Source organism: Cynocephalus volans, chromosome 2 (genome assembly GCF_027409185.1).
Source record: "Cynocephalus volans isolate mCynVol1 chromosome 2, mCynVol1.pri, whole genome shotgun sequence".
Classification (NCBI taxonomy): domain Eukaryota; kingdom Metazoa; phylum Chordata; class Mammalia; order Dermoptera; family Cynocephalidae; genus Cynocephalus; species Cynocephalus volans.
In genome coordinates, this window is record NC_084461.1 from 164,324,316 (window position 1) to 164,341,237 (window position 16,922).

At 37.4% G+C, this 16,922-nt stretch overlaps 1 pseudogene; it reads right to left on the reverse strand.

The window, feature by feature from the left end:
* Positions 1-6,401: 6,401 nt before the first annotated feature.
* LOC134370674 (bifunctional phosphoribosylaminoimidazole carboxylase/phosphoribosylaminoimidazole succinocarboxamide synthetase-like) lies at positions 6,402-7,699 on the reverse strand (annotated as a pseudogene).
* Between the last annotated feature and the right edge of the window lie 9,223 nt (positions 7,700-16,922).

Below are 16,922 nucleotides of genomic sequence, written 5' to 3' on the forward strand. Positions count from 1 at the left end.
AATTCAGGATCTTGAAGGTTTGGAATGAGTAGGGAAGTGGTCATAGACATGTAAGAATGGGGTCAGTCCTTTTATTCGATTTCCTTAATCGAAAGCTGTCAATTGCCATGCTTTATGTTGTTTGCAAAAAGACATTTCCCAAAATTAACAACAAAATATAATGGGAGGCATGCCTATTCTTGGTGAATCCAGAGTCTCCTGTCAAAATCTGCATTTTGAAGGACTGCTTACTGTTAACGCATAGACAGTTCTTCAGATGTGGAGGGTAAGGGGCAGCTTGGGAGGAAATTCCAATTTTGCTTCAGGAAGGCTAATCTGGAAGACATGAAAAGGAGAGTGAAGTGGGGGAGAGAAACGGGGAAAAAAAAAACAATTCAGTTTATCAGATATCTGTTAAGCATCTTCCATATGTGGGCCACTGCTAGGAACCAGGCACACACACACACAAAGATGTGATGGCTCCTGACTCCGAAGAAGTCATAGGTCAGTCCAGAGAAAAGTCAGCAAGCCCCTAAAATAGAGCATTGGAACAGGATGCAAAAGAGGTTTCATTAGTGAGAGAAATAATACATGACCAAAAGAAAGAAGCCAAAGTAACACAAGGGTTGGACGCCCAAAGGCACAAAGCCTCAAGGGATCTGATTGTAGAGCAGGCATTAGAAGGGAAATCATGGGATAGGTTTAACACTAAGAGTGTTTGAGCTGTCTGCACAAGGTTTGCATCCGCACCTTTCCTTTGGTAATAGTGTGTGTGTGTGCTTATATGTGTGTAAAGTATTTTGCTGTCCCGCACCCCACGTGGGTTTTGGAATGAATGACAAGCTGGTCTGGACTATAACCCAGGGCTGGGGTTCAGCTACTACATTCGTCACACACATATGAGTTAAGGTGTAAGAGACTCACAACACTATGAATGAACTTGAAAATGCTTTCTCTTTTTTGAAGGAAAGAATAAGAACTTTTTAAACAAGTGTAAAAGTACTTTTCACAAAACAAAATAATTGTTAGCCTTGTTACAATTTTCAGAGAAGCTGTGATAGCTGCAGATACTATAAAATCTTTGAGTGACAAGATTGAGAGGGTCTTAAAGATGATTTAGTTCATTTTTCTTATTTTATAGAAGAAAAAATTAAGGCCCTGAAAAGTGCAGTGACTCCCCCCAGGTGAATGAGGGAACTAGATGTCAGGGTCAAGGCTATGTCTTCACACCTGGCTCTGTTTGCTGCTTTTTTTGTATAACTCTCCAAAGACTGGTTAATCATATCCAGTTATATTAACTCAGGACCACACAGAAGTAGTGACTTCAACTTAAAAGATAAATTGTTTTTATGGCATTACTAAAGACCCACGTGATTAGTACGTATTGATCAGTCACCCTTGCTAACACATATGAGTTTGATGGAAATATCAATTAAAAATATTTTAAAATAATGTCTGGCATCCACATCCCCAGAACATAAATGCTTCGAATCAAGCTTTATAACTTCCAAATTTAGGACACCTAATTCTTTTTGTTGTTTTTACTGTCACCCAATCAGGACAAAGGAAAGCTACGTGACAGAGCATAGAAACTAAAGCATTGCTCACAGCCAGAAGGGAGCGTGGTGAGGCCAGAGAAGCCGATGTGGGCACCACTGAGCATAGCAATCTGCCGGAAGCGGGGTCCTCGCTGGCCGTCCTCAGGTGGACGTTTGCAGCAGGACTTCAGTTTCCAGAAGGCTGGGAGGAGAAGAGAAGGACACAGCAAGGGAACAAGACAGGAAATAGAAGAGGGCTCAGGACACACAGCTTCAGCTCTATCCCTGTCACCTCCCTCACTAGATCACCAGGTGTTCTGGGGCAAGTTGCTTCTTTTCCTGCATCTCATTTCCTCATCTGTAAGATAAGAGATTAGACAAGATAATCTATGGTGTTCAGAGGTCAGATGGCAAAGCAACCACCACAGCAGAATGCAAGTACCACAGCAGAGGGAGGCTTAAGAGTGACTTTTTACATGTGTATAATACACTAATCTCAGATAACCCTTCTAGCTGCGGGCCAATTTTAGCCCATTGGAGCCTATGCATATAACAGGTGACTAGTTACAGATAAAAGGAAGAGATGTAAAGCCCAGGGATCAAAAAACTCAGATTTCAGTTGGTTTCTACCTAATGCTCAAAATAATCATTGATTTTTTAGAAAAAATATATCCTTAAAATTATTTTCTAATTCACATTTTAAGTAGGCATGAGATATTGCATATTTGTCTTCACATCCATTAACTAATTGCTTTGTGAACAATGAAGAGTTAAATACAATTTAATGCATTTAGATCTTAGTTTGATTTAATTCAATTCAATTCAGTAGGCATTTATTGAATGTATAATAAGTGCCCTGTTCTGATTTGAAGCTATTTAAGAATTAGCCTTTGTGTTCCAGAATAGAAAAGACTAGAAGTGCTGGTTTTGATACCTCTCTCACTGTCAGTGAAAAGCTTAAGAAGTCATCATGGGAAAGGTGCCATTGTTACATACAGAGACTGCTCAGAATAAACCACTTTTGAAACTGAGCACCTCAGAGTGTGTGGCCCAACCACAGAACAGGAATATCCTTGGGCATAAATAAAATACTATCCAATGAGTTATGATTCCTGTGGATCTACAAAAGATGTGACCTCCTTTTCATGGTCTTTGCCACAAGATCAACGTATCTCACTCATTTGAAAACTCCTAAGTCCTAACGCTGAAGAGGTGGCTGTGAACCTAGCCTAACAACTTGCTTATTCTTGTGTAGTTGTTTGGAACACCGTTTTAATAAATTAATTTGGAAAAGAGTAAAAAAAGAAGAACTGGAATGTTTCTCCCTTGATGTACGCAATGATTTCTAGAGTAGAATCACAACCTCAAAGACCACCGCCAGCCAGAGAGATAAGAGGTGGGTGAAGGAAACAGTGGGAGGTGACAAATACCTACACAGACACTTCTGCATATTAGATACGTAGAAACAGCTCCCTTCCCCAGAAAGACAGCCTCTCTAACCATTTTCTTGAAGTACATTGCTTAGATCTATATTTCAGTTCCACTTTTGAAAGACATATGTGTTATAATATGTTATAGATAATATATGTGTGTGTGTGTGCGTATGTGTGCTGTGTGTACGTGCATGTGTATGTGTGTGTAGAGAGAGAGAGGGAGAGAGATTTCTGTAAAACCTTTCTTCTGCTCTAGGAAAATCAGCAGCACAAGATATATTAAACAAAACTGTTCTCTGTGAGGAGATAATAAGGAGTAAAAAGGAGAGTACGTGGACTGTGCATGCCCTAGAAATTCCAGAGAAGAGAAGACTGCTCAGCTCCAGCCTTTTGTTATTTAGGTGTACCCAGTAGTGCCAGATTTTTCAAGAACACTAGAAGTCCCAAATATTTGTGACACCAGATTTTTAAGTGTTGGTTTAAGAAATCAAATAAAAACAACCACCACAAGATTGTTTTCAGACCCTGCGTCCCAACCCCATGTAACCCAGTAAAAATTCGGGGGGCAATAATCAATGGTTACAGCAACTCTCTCTGTCTGCAGGCAGAGGCATGTTCAGAGAGCTCTGTGAACGTCCGAATGGCTCCTGCCGGGATTTTTGCATCGAAACAGAAATCCACGTGGGAAGATGTTTAGATAAGCGCCCGTGCTGCCTGCCCCTGGGGAATCAACCAAGAATCGAGAGCACTACGCCCCAGGACTGAAGGACCAACGCCTTTTGTCTGGATGTTTTGTATCCTCTCTATCTGTCTCTCTCTTCCCTCTCTTTCTCTCTCTTTTTCACAGGGATTCTTATTAAGTCCTCAATAAATAGTAAACAAAACTAGCAAACACAAAACCTATTTTAAAAATTCATGCCCTTATATTTCCACTTGATTACTGTTTGGTTCTCAGTACATTCATTCCATCCTTCTGTCTAATCTGGATGAGCTCCTGGTTGAGATGACCTGAGCGAGTTGGTGAAACTTCTGTCATACCTCTTGTGTTTGTGGCACTGCAACCCTTCATCCTGCACTTGGAGATCCTACTCCACCTCCCACTGGAAAAATGCATTATTTCATTCCATGCAGCTTTGTGGGGTCTCCCTCCTTGAAAAAGGGGTGGCACACAGGAAACCTGCATGATCATATTTCCCCACATCTACCAGAGGTCACCAGAAATCTGAATCATGAATAGAGTAACAACCAAACAAAAGGCAATTTCTTTTGCACCCTTTTCAAAGATGGTGCTCTGGGCCTGTCCATGTGTTCCTGGCTGAGATCCATGAGATTTCTCTAGTTCTCATCTTTCACTGGCATGATCATTCAGCATTTCCTTCCATCTTTTGAAACACTGCATTAGTTTCCTATGGCTGCTGTAAAAAAGTACCGCAAACTTAGTGACTTAAAGTAACACAGACTTATTATCTTGTCAGATTTGTAGGTAAGAATGAAATGGATCTCAATGGGCCAAGGCTACGCTCCCTTCTGGAGGCTCTAGATTCCAGCAATGGTGGGTTGTACTTGTGCAGCATGGTTCCCTCATTCCATCCTTAAAGCCAGTGATGGTGGGTTGAGTCCTTCTCACATCCCATCACTCTGAACTCATCTTCTGCCTCTCTCTCTCATTTTTAGGACTCTTGTGATTACATTGGACTTACCTGGATAATCCAAAATAATCTCCCTATTTTAAGGTCAGCTGATTAGAAGCCTAATTCCATCTGCAACCTCAGTCCCCCTTTGCCGTAAAAAGTGACACAAATTCCAAGGATTAAAACATGGGCAGCTTTGGTGGATAGGGGAGGGGGCATTATTCTGCCTATCACAGCCACTGAGTGTTTTCCCACATATTGCCGTTTTGTTCAATTTAGATACAATTTTAGTTGCTTCGTGTAAAGAGGCTCTCATTGAAAGTTTTCTTTTGAGTATAAAGTTATGAAGGCCTCTGTGTGGTCACTGAAAAAGTATAGAATACAGATATTAAAGGTGTGTTAACTAGATTTTATTCTCCCTGTAGCTGATTTGTCCAAAAAAAAAAAAAAAATTGTGCCATATAGGCTACTCAAAACATCAGAGTTCAAAACATTGGATTCAAAATCTCATATTGGGGCCGAGCCCACGGCGCACTCGGGAGAGTGCGGCACTGGGAGCACGGCGATGATCCCACCGCGGATTCGGATCCTATATAGGAATGGCCGGTGCACTCACTGGCTAAGTGCCAGTCATGAAAAAGGGAAAAAAAAAAAAAATCTCATATTGACTTATATATAGGGGACTTCAAAAAGTTTGTGGGAAATGGAATTAAAGGATAAAAAGAAAATACATAAATTTTATTTTTCAACATAATCCCTATCAAGTTCAAGACACTTTTGTGAGTGATGATGATACCAGGCATTTAGTCCATCCCTAAAGAACTGAGGGTCCTGGGAACTTAACCATGACAATGCAGTCCTTTTTACATTATTAACTGAAGAGAAATGAGTGCCCTTTAAAGATTTTTTAAGATCAGGAAACTAAAGGAGCCAAATCAGGACTGTAAGGTGGACACCTAATGATGTCTCGTTGAAACTCTCAAAAAACTGCCCTTGTTTGATGAGAGGAATGAGCAGGAGCATTGTCATGGTAGAGAAGGACTCTCTGGTGAAGCTTTCCTGGGTGTTTTTCTGCTAAATCTTTGGCTGACTTTCTCAAAACACTTTCATAATAAGTAGATGTTAATCTTTGGCCCTCCAGAAAGTCAACAAGCAAAATGCCTTGAGCACCCCCAAAAACTGTTGCCGTGACCTTTGGTCTTGACTGGTCCACTTTTGCTTTGACTGGACCACTGCCACCTCTTGGTAGCCATGGGTTTGATTGTACTTTGTCTTCAGGATGGTACTGGTAAAGCTGTGTTTCATCTACTGTTACAATTCTTCAAAAAATGCTTCAGAATCTTGATCCCTCTTGTTTAAAATTTCCACTGAAAGCTCTGCTCTTGTCTGAGCTGATTGGACACAACAGTTTGGGATCCCATTGAGCAGAAAGTGTGCTCAATTGTAATTTTCCAGTCAGAATTGTATAAGCTGAACCAGTTGAGATGTCTGTTTTGTTGGCTGTTGTTTCTGATGTTAATCATTGGTCCTCTTCAATTAGGACACACAAAAAATTAAATTTTTCCTCACAAATTGATGTGGATGGTCTGCTGCTGTGGGCTTCATTTCAACATTGTCTCATCCCTCCTCTATTTTTCCTTCATCTCTTCTTAAAATGAGTTATCCATTTGTAAACTGCTGATTTATTTGGGGCATTATTCCCATTTTTTTTTAATTTACTAATTTTATTTATTTTCTCTGATTTAAAATCAACTTTCATCTTGATTTTTTTGCAGCTAAACTAGAAATTTTCCTCCTAAAAAATGCAAGAATTTTCCTTTTTATGAATTACATTCTCCGATTTTCTTGTCAGCCTGCTTCAAGGAAATCCATGTGTTCAATATGCTTGCTCTCAGTCTGGCCCATACCAAATGGTTGTTTAATCCAAATATCTGAGCAGCAAACTGAGCTGATCCTTCTGGAGAAAGTATGGTCAAACAGCCAAGACCACTGGGTAGTCGAAGAGAAGACCACACATCCTGAGCTCCCTGGTCTGCTGTGAGGGAAGGACAGTTGATAACTGGTTATGTAGTGTTACCTGACATCACTGGTCCCAAGCCATTGCTTCTGCCTGCCACTGCCACAAATACAGTAGGAATGCCATCCCCTTCATATTCAGCTTTAATCCTCAAAGTTTCATATTGTCCTTTATGGGCAGATATTACTTGAAGTTCACATGGAATGCCAAAATTTCCACAGGCCTCCTTGAATTTTTCACAGTGACCAAGATCAGAAGTTGATCCCATCAGTAGTACAACCCTGCACTAACTTTCTGATTTCAGAAGCAGCTCTACTCTCTCTGAAACCCAAAGTTTTTCTTTACCATCTGGATCCCTTCAGGAGCTACTTCTTTGAGGTCACAATAAGACTGTCTTTCTGCTGGCTTTGATCTGATGGCCAGATTCTCCAGGAATCATTGTCAATCACATCAGCAAGGACAATTTCTTTGGTGGTTACATGAACACCAAATTCAACCTTCATTTCTACCAGTGTACAGTTCCAGGGCAACCAGGATTTCTCCAGTATTTCAAAAATAGCCTGTGTAGCATGACTCATGATATCCACTTCAATCTGGCCTATAACAAGCCCAGCAAAGCAAAATTCTGCAGCAATTAGCTGCTCGTCAGACCACTGTGGATCATTATTGGCATCATCCTTGAAAAACATCTCCGCTTTAGGTGGGGTAAAACTTATATCCTTCCTCGATGCCAGGATTTCTTTTGAGAAAAGAACCAGTTGCTATTCTTCTGCAAACCCATTCAATTGGAATCATTTCACACAGGGGTGCAATGAAAGCTGTCTCCCCACATTTTCTGGTAAAAGCAGTTTTGATACCTGTTTCCTGTAACAACTGAAAAATACAACGGGTAATTTTATTTGAGATTGCAGCTTTTCCTTCCAGGTGATTCTTTCTAGATGCATTTCCTGCTATAATCTGGTCCTTGGACTGTAGGAGGACTTTTCCTGGACTATCTAACAATTCATAGACTTCTTTTGTTTTACCTTCATAGAGTTTTTTACCAATGTTCAGTACCTCAGGTGTCACTATTTTCCAAAGTGGGCTGGGGGCAGCCCCCATGCTGGGAAGAGGGGCCAAAATCTGAAAAAAAAACAAAAAGCACCTTTTTTTTTTTTCTTGGTAAAGCATCAGTGACTTCACCATTCTTCCACCCAAGCTTCAAAATAAATTTGATGTTTGTTCTTGCCTCAATTTTAGCAGAATTCATATTGCTCTGATATGAATTCAAGGTGCTCTTTTCAAACTGATGTCATCTTTCTTTGTGCTTCAACATAGATCCTGTTCAGACATGTTATAACAAGTTCGTATGAGTATATTTTGATGCATAGTTTTTTAAATAATATTTTTCATGAACTTTTTAAAGAACCCTCATATATCAACAGTTCTACTCTTGTTGAAATGCCAAGTTTCCTCAGTGCTGCTCTAAGCCTTTAACACAGTTTTGCACTGAGTATTATTTATTCCTTGGGGTAAGCACCTTCTAGGAGAGAAGAGGTTGGGACAAGCATATGAAAGCCATCACAGTAAATTTTATCCTGACATTGTTATTATGCCCCTTTTTTCTAAGTTCTGTAATTAATTTATACACAATTCTGTTGTTACAGTAAGTTTTATTTTGATTTTCTTTTATCCTTCCATAATTTTTTTGTTCTGTTTTGAACTACACCTCTTTATTCTGCACAAGAATTACTTCTCAAATTACTTTGTTTTATCTGGCCAGCACTAATTATTAACCCATTAATCAATAATTGATTGATAATATCATATTTTGACATTAACCTGTTTACTATTTTTCTTCTTCTTTTACTCATATTCTCCCTTTTCCCTACCTTTTTACTTAAGCACTTGAAAAACTTTACATCATTGTCTAAAGTGATAGGGCAGAAGCTAAAAGTAACATGCATGTCATTGTGGCTTCTATTCTACAAAGCCTAAGCACGTAGGACAGTTTAACATAGTACAGAATAGATAAAAGAAGGAATGTGATTTGAGTATTTAGAAAAAAATTCTTTGGAAGGAATAGTGACAATGGCCACTCCTGTACCACCAAAGAAAAAGAAACTTTCACCTATCTGACAAAGATGAGAAGAGTGAGAAGCTTAGGGGGTCTCACATCAATGAAACACAGACCCCACATCCTAGAATTACCACCAAGAGATGTGAAAACAAGGAATACCTGGGATTAAACATCTGGGATCACAAGAAGCCTCACAAAAATTGCTATATCCCAAGAACAATAATACCTATTTCTTACAAAGTAATTACTACATGCCATGTAATGTTCTAAGAAAATTACCTACAATAACTTATTCAAATGTCACAAAACCTATGAAATTAATACTATAATTATCATTGTACAGATAAGGACACTGAAACACATACTGATTAAGAAACTTGCTGAAGGCTACATAGCTAACAGGTAATAAGGCTGTGATTTAAACCCAGATAAACTTTCTCTTGATCATGACACTACACTGCCTTTCAAATAGTGCATGATGTATTAGTCTGGAAGAGAGAAACCATACAGTAATTTAAAGGGATAAAATCTCCTATAAAGAATTACTAACTATAATTGGTGTTGAAATAATGAGGGGTTAGTCAGATATAGAGTGCTAATGCCCATGGCTGAGATGGAATATCTAAGAAAGACCATTCACTTACCCACCCACCCCCAACTCCATGACTAAGATCAAGACCTGGTTAGAGTGGGCACAGCTGTGGCTTACTGGATGGCAGAAGAGTTTCTGTGGTACTACACTAGTGCAACTTGGGAATCTTCCTTCTGGGCATGGTGAGAAATCTACCACCCAGGGTATCAAGAAAAGCTGATCATGTGGAGGTGTCTCACCAGAAGCAACTCACTATGAAAATCAACCACTGGGTGCTGCTAACTTTCATGTACTGCAGAAGATAGAAACTAGAGAGGCTGGGTGCACTGCAGGAGCCTGGTACTGAACATGCTGTCTGTGCTGCAGAAGCCTAGGACTGGGAAAGAGCTGGCACTGGAGAAGCTGCATTCTCTGCAGCAACTGACTATGGAGAAACTGTGCATACCACAGAACACTGGGAAGCAAACACCAGAATCAAGCAGCTAATGCTTTTACCTCCTGGATGTTGAAATTTTTGAGCTGGAACAGCCCATCTGGTGAGGGTCTCATGCTGCTTCAACTCAAAGCAGAAAATGGAAGGGGAAGAAGGTACGTGTAGAGACTAAAGATGAGAAGAAACAACCCATTCTCACAGTAACTAACCCAGTCCTGCAAGAATGAGAACTAATTCCCTTGAGATTACATTAATCTATTCATGAAGGATCTGCTCTCATGACCCAAACACCTCCCACCGGACCCCCTCTCCCAATACTGCCACTTTGAATATCAAATTTCAACGTGAGTTTTGGCAGGGACAAACCATATGCAAACTATAACAAAAGGGAAGAAGTGAAAAGAATAAAGTGGTTAGCATATACTAATAAATACATAATATATCACAAGAAAACAGTGAACATGCAAAGTGAACATTGTTTTATTTGCTATAATTAAAACCTTCCATCCCATTAACAGCTTCCCCTGGCACCCTAGAACACGGATGTCTGGCCAGTTCAAGAAGGCAGTTTCCCTATTTAGTATCTATGCTTCCCTGTCCACTACCTGTTTCATATTCCCTTCATCCACAGGCAGACTCTCAGCTAGTTGGGGTTCTTTACCTGGTGGAATGACTCCAACACTTATTTCCAAAGCGTCTGTGTTCTCAATCATCCAATATTTTTTTTGTCTTGCACCCTCAATTATGATATATATTGCCTTCCTCATCCAAAAATGTTTTAAATATTATGGCTCTTTATTGTGATAAGTGGTGTGGGACTTCACTTTCTAGGGGATATCTTAACATACGTAAGACCACTGAGCCTCCAGAAACTTCACTGAGGTGGTAAGCACCTGTGTATCTGTGGGGTTTGCTTTCATCCTCTAGTCTTACTACATGTCTTATACTTAGTAAGCACTGCATCTTGTGTGAGTCTTACTAAGGCATCTGAGATGATTGCTTCTTCCTATTCAAAAGTTCTGATCAGAAAAAGTCAGTTTGTCAAACGGTGTAATTTTTTATGGAATAGCAAGATGAGCAAGATGTCTGTGGACTGTATTACTGCAGAGTACAGGTGAATTGACATAATCTGGAAGCAACACTGTGAAAGTACATGAGAATACTTCAGACAGTTCATGGAAAGTTTTGTATTACCTTTTAATTCTATTTTTCTACAAACTTTTGAAGTACCCTCATACAACTGGCCTTTCCAGACAAAAGCAAACGACTCTGATGGTCCTTGAAAATTGTATGGAGAAAAAGGGACTGGCCAGATCAATAGCCCTAAGTCAATTTCCAGGCACTAGTTGAAGATGTTGCCATGTTGCAAGAGCTGGGCTCTGTGGAAGCTGTGTGTACTGCACAGGCAGAATGATGGAGAAAACTTGTACACTGCAGGGTCCTCTCAAACAAGTACACTGTAACCCAGACAACCCTTTTTCTTTCTACCATGCCTCTTCACTACCCTCTACTAACAACATTTAATATAAAATAGATGGCAAAGGAAAAACATTTCAAGTGCTCAGATCCATTCTCAGAGAGTAGGCAATGAGTGAACTTGGAACTGAGAGGCAATAAATTGATCACCAGCACATATGTGAACATTAGTCACTAGAGCAGAATAAATTGTATAGGACTGAGTGGAGCTATCTTTTGTAGATGAATGACAAACAAGTGATATGTAAAAATCCAGAAAACTTGAACCAGTAGCATAAAAGAAATTAGAATTCTCATGACTGACATATGGATAATAAGCTTAGGTTATCCTCCACAATGATAGCAGCTAATTGAGTTTTACAGCACATTGGATTTTCCAAAAATAGTGGCAACAACATTTCCTGTCACACATGCTCTTCCCAAAACATGCTCTGTTCCATCAGTAAGTGGAATCTACCTCCCCTGAGTTTGGGAAGTCTTTTGTAACTGTATCAATGAATAATATGCTGCAGGAGTAACACTGCATGCCTCCTGAGGGTAGGTTGGTAAGTTTCCACTCTGCAGATGAAGCCCTATTCCCAGAGTATTATTAAAAACAATAACAATTGGATGAAATTATTAGTGTTGTTAACTATTGTAAGGCTGTAATTTTAGGTGAGGAAAAGTCTGACTGAAATTTAAAACAAAGATCCTGGAATTTAATGAAGATGGGAAATTTGAAAATCTATGACATATTCCTAGGGATCTGGGAGGTGCACATATGTGCAGAGTTGCGTGCCTGCCTAGGAAAAAATATGCTGGCTGAACTTGAGCATCTGTGCAAGTTGAAAATGAAAGTCAAAACTGACTTGTAAACTACCTGAAATTTAAACATATACCTTTTCACATTGATACATTTAACAAAAGATAGAAGACTAAAGGGATTTAAGGAAGTCTTCTGGTGGATCATTGGTTGATTAATAAATTATGTTGACAAGAGGGTAATGCCTGGGTAGCCCATCTTAAAAATATAAACAAGATTTTTTTTAAACAACAACAACAACAACAAAACTAAAGGGAGCAGAGAACTCAGTGGCCTCATGCTGCAGAATAAAGAATTAGTTCAGAAAGTTACTTTAAAAAGGAAAATCAACAAGAAAATAAAAGCAACAGCAATAAACTCCAGAGGTAAGAGAGCTATTTCAGAGTTACTACAATGTATTGTATAAAGTTTCTAGTTTTCATCAGAAAATTCCAAGACATGCAAAGAAACAAATAAGTATGGCCCATACACAAGGGAAAAGGCAGCCAACAGAAAATATTCCTAAAAGGGGCCAGGTATTGAATTTAGTAGACAAAACTGTAAATCAGCTCTTATAAATATGTTAAAGGAACTGGAACTAACTATTCTGAAAAAATAGAATGTAAGTTACAAGAAATTTTCACCAGATTAAAAAAATCAATAAGGAGACAGAAATAATAATACTTGCTCCAGTAATAAACTCAAGTCTGAAGACTCTCTCTTGAAGGATTTTGTGCACACATAGAGTGCCCCAACTACTAAAGACTACACCTGAGTTACAGCCTCCTAAATCACATAGCTCTGAGAGTTGCCAGGGCTGTGCATTCCTGGTCTCCCTAGATCACAGAGAACAAAATGGTAACTTTTAAACTTGCACACTTTCAACAGCTATATCCCTAGGCTCAGAGTGTGCAGTCTGAAAGGTAGTGTAAACACCTGGCACAGATTCTATTCTTGGATTAATGCAAAGTGAGTACTAGATAAAATTCAGCTCAGCTTCTTCCTGAAGAAAGAAACAACAGGAACATACATCTAACACTGCAACATTTCCAGCTGCATTCTGAGGAACTAGCTTTTATCTTGCCTGTCCCAGAGCACTAACATAACTTGGCCTACTCTAATCCCCTAGGAAGCCACTAAACACAAAGACAAGCAAAAAGAGTTGAGAGGCACCCAGAACCTCTGACCAGTCTGATCGGTGAGGACCATCCCTAACATGTGGCCAGTCTGACAAGACTTGGAGAAACAGTTGTCTTATCTAATGCACATATACCAACTCAGAGAGCCAAGAAAAATAAAAGGGAAATATGTTCCAAATAAAAGAATGAAATGAATATGCAGAAAATGACCATAACAAAATGGAGATAAGTGATATGTCTGACAGGGAATTCAAAAGAAAAGTCATAAAGATGCTCACCAAGGTCAAGAGAGCAAGAAATAAACTGAGAATTTCAATAAAAAGATAGAAAATATAAAAAGTGCCAAACAAAAATCATAGAGCTAAAAAATACAATAAACTAAAAACTTTAATAGAGAGATTCAACACCACCATAAATAAAGCAGAAGAAATGATTAGCGAACTTGAAAAAAGATTATTAAAAATCAAATCTGAGGAGCAAAATAGAAAAAAAATTTTGAAGAGTGAAGATAGCTTAAGGGACTAATGGGACACCATCAAGCAGAACAAATGACACTTAATAAGAGTTCAAGAAGAAGAAAAGAGAGAGAGAGAAAGTAGCAGAAAAAATGTTCAAAGAAATAATGGTAGAAAACTTCCCAAGCCTGGAGAAAGAAATAAAAAATCTAGATTCAGAAAGCCTAATGAACCCCAAATAGGATGAATCCAAAGAGACCTACACCAAGACATTTTATAGTTATATTGTCAAAAGTTAAAGACAAAGAATATTGAAAGAAGGAAAGAAGTGAATTGTTACATAAGGGAATCATTATAAGACTATCAGTGGATTTTTCAGCAGAAACCTTAAAGGCCAGAAGGAGTGGGATGATATATTCAAAAAGCCAAAAGGAGAAAAAAAACCCACAAAATTGCCAACAAATAATACTATAACCCACATTCCTGTCCTTCAAAAATGAAGAAAAGATTAAAAGCTTTCTCAGACAAGCAAAATCTGGGGGAGTTTATTTCCACTAGACTCGCCTTACAAGAAGTACTAAAGGGATTTCTTCAAGCTGAATAAAAAGAATGCTTATTAGTAACATGAAAACATGCAAGCATATAAAACTCACTAGCTAAAGTAAGAACATAGTCAAATCAAAATATTTTAATATTCTCATGGTGGTGTATAAATCAATTATATATCTACTATGAAAATTAAAAAGTAAAACTGTTACTAACAACTCTAGCTATAATAACTTGTTAAAGAATACAAAATATGCAAAAGTATAAATTATTAACAACATAAAATATGATGGGGAGTAAAAGCATAGCATTTGACTATGTGATCAAAGTCAAGATGTTAGCCTAAAATAGACTGTTATAAAATGTTTTATGTAAGCCTCATGGTAAGCAAAAAACCTATAGTATATATAAAAAAGAAAATATTCAAACCACATCACTGCAAAAAAACATCAAGTGACAAAAGGAAGAAGAAAGAGAGAAGAAAAAGAACAAAGGAACTACAAAACCACCAGAAAACAGTTAAGAAAATGACAGTGGTGAGTCCTTACATATAAATAATTACTATGAATGTAAATGGATTAAATTCTTCAATCAAATGACACAGAATGGCTGAGTGGATTAAAAATTTAAAAGACCCAGCTATATGCTGCATACAAGAGACTCACTTCACCTTTAAGGAAACACATGTACTACAACTGAGGGGACAGAAAAAGAAACTTCACATAAAAGGAAACCAAAAGAGAGCAGGAATAGCTCTACTTATAGCAGATAAAAGAGATCTTCAGTAAAAAACTGTAAAATAAGACAAATAACATCATTATATAATGACAAAATTGCCAATTCATGAAGAGGATATTACACTTGTAAATATAAATTCACCCATTGTTGGAACACCTAAATATGGAAAGCAAATACTAATGGATCTGAAGGGAGAGTTAGATGGCAATATAATAATAGTAGGGGACTTCAGTACTCCACTTTGCACAATGACTAGATCAGACAGAAAGTCAATTTTTAAAAATTGAACTTATACTACATTTTAGAGCAAATGGACTCAACAGACATATTCAGAATAATTTATTCAACATCATCAAAATACACATTCTTCCCAAGCACACATGGAATATTCTCCATTATACACCATATATTTTGGCCACAAAATAAGTCTTAACAAATCCAAGGAGACGGAAGTTATATCAAGTATCTTCTGACCACAATGATATGAGCCTAGAAATCAATAATAGAAAAAAAATTGTGGAAAATTTACAAATATATGAAAATCAAACATGCTCCTGACCAAGCAATGGTTCAAAGAAGTAATAAAAAAGAAATTTTTAAATGTCTTGAAATACAAAAATGGAAACACAACTTACAGAAACCTACTGGATACACCAAAAGCAGTTCTAAGAGAGAGGTTTATAGCATTAAACACCTACATCAAAACAAACATCTCAAATTAACAACCTAATGTTACAACTCAGGGTACTAGAAAAAGAACAAACTTAGTCCAATGTTAGTAGAAGATAAGAAATAATCAGAGCAGAAATAAAGTAGAGACTAGAAAAATCTTAGAACAGGTCAACAAAACTAAAAGGTGTTTTTTAAAAAATATACACAAATTGACAAACTTTAGCTCCACAAACTAAGAAAAAAGAAGATTCAAATAAATAACATTGTAAATTAAAGAGGAGACATTACAACTGATACCACAGATACAAAAGATCATAAGAGACTACTGTGATTCATTATGCACAAAAGATTAAATAACTTAAAAGAAATGGGTAGATTTCTACAAACATACAATCTATCAAGACTGAATCATGAGAATATAAAAATCTAACAGTCTGTAATAATGAATAAGAAGATTAAATCAGTAATCAAAAACCTCCCATCAAAGAAAATCCCAGGTCCTAATAGTTTCATTGTTGAACTCTACCAGATGTTTAAAAGAGAAATAATACCAGTTCTTCTTAAATTCTTCCAAAAAATTGAGGAAGAGGGAAGATATCAAAATTCATTTTAGGAGAACAGCATTATTACCCTGATACCAAAGCCAGACAAAAACAATACAAGAAAATAAAATTACAGGCCAATATCTCTGATAAAGAAAGATGCAAAAACCCTCAACAAAATACCACCAAACCAAATTAAACAGCATATTAAAAGGATCATTCACCGCAAGCAACAGGATTTATCCCTGGGATGCAAGGATAGTTCAACATAGGCATATTGATAAATGTGATGCGCCATATTTACAAAAAGAAGACAAAACTATATGAACAAATCAAGAAAGAAAAACCATTTGACAAAATTCAACATCCTTTTATAATAAAAACTCTCAACAAATTAGGTACAGACAAAATGTACCTCATAAAGTACATATATTAGCCCATAACTAATATTATACTGTGGTGAAAAGTAGAAAGATTTTGTCTATGTTCAGAAATAAGATGAGAATGCCCACTCTCACCATTTCTATTCAACATCGTTCTGGAAGTCCTAGCCAGAGCAATTAGTCAAGAAAATAAAGTAAAAGGCATCCAAATCAAAAAATAAAGAATTTAAATTGTCTCTGTTTGATGACAACGTGATCATACATATAGAAAAACCTAAAGACTTCATCAAAAAACTGTTAAAACCAATAGGTGTTTTAGTAAATTTGCAGGATACAAAATCGACATACAAAAATTAGTAGTGTTTCTATACACTAACAACAAAGAATCTAAGAGAGAAATTAGGAAAACAATGCCATTTTCAATAGCATACAAAGTAAAATACTTAGCAGCAGATTTAACCAAGAAGATAAAAGATCTGTACAGTAAAAACAATGAAATACTGATGAA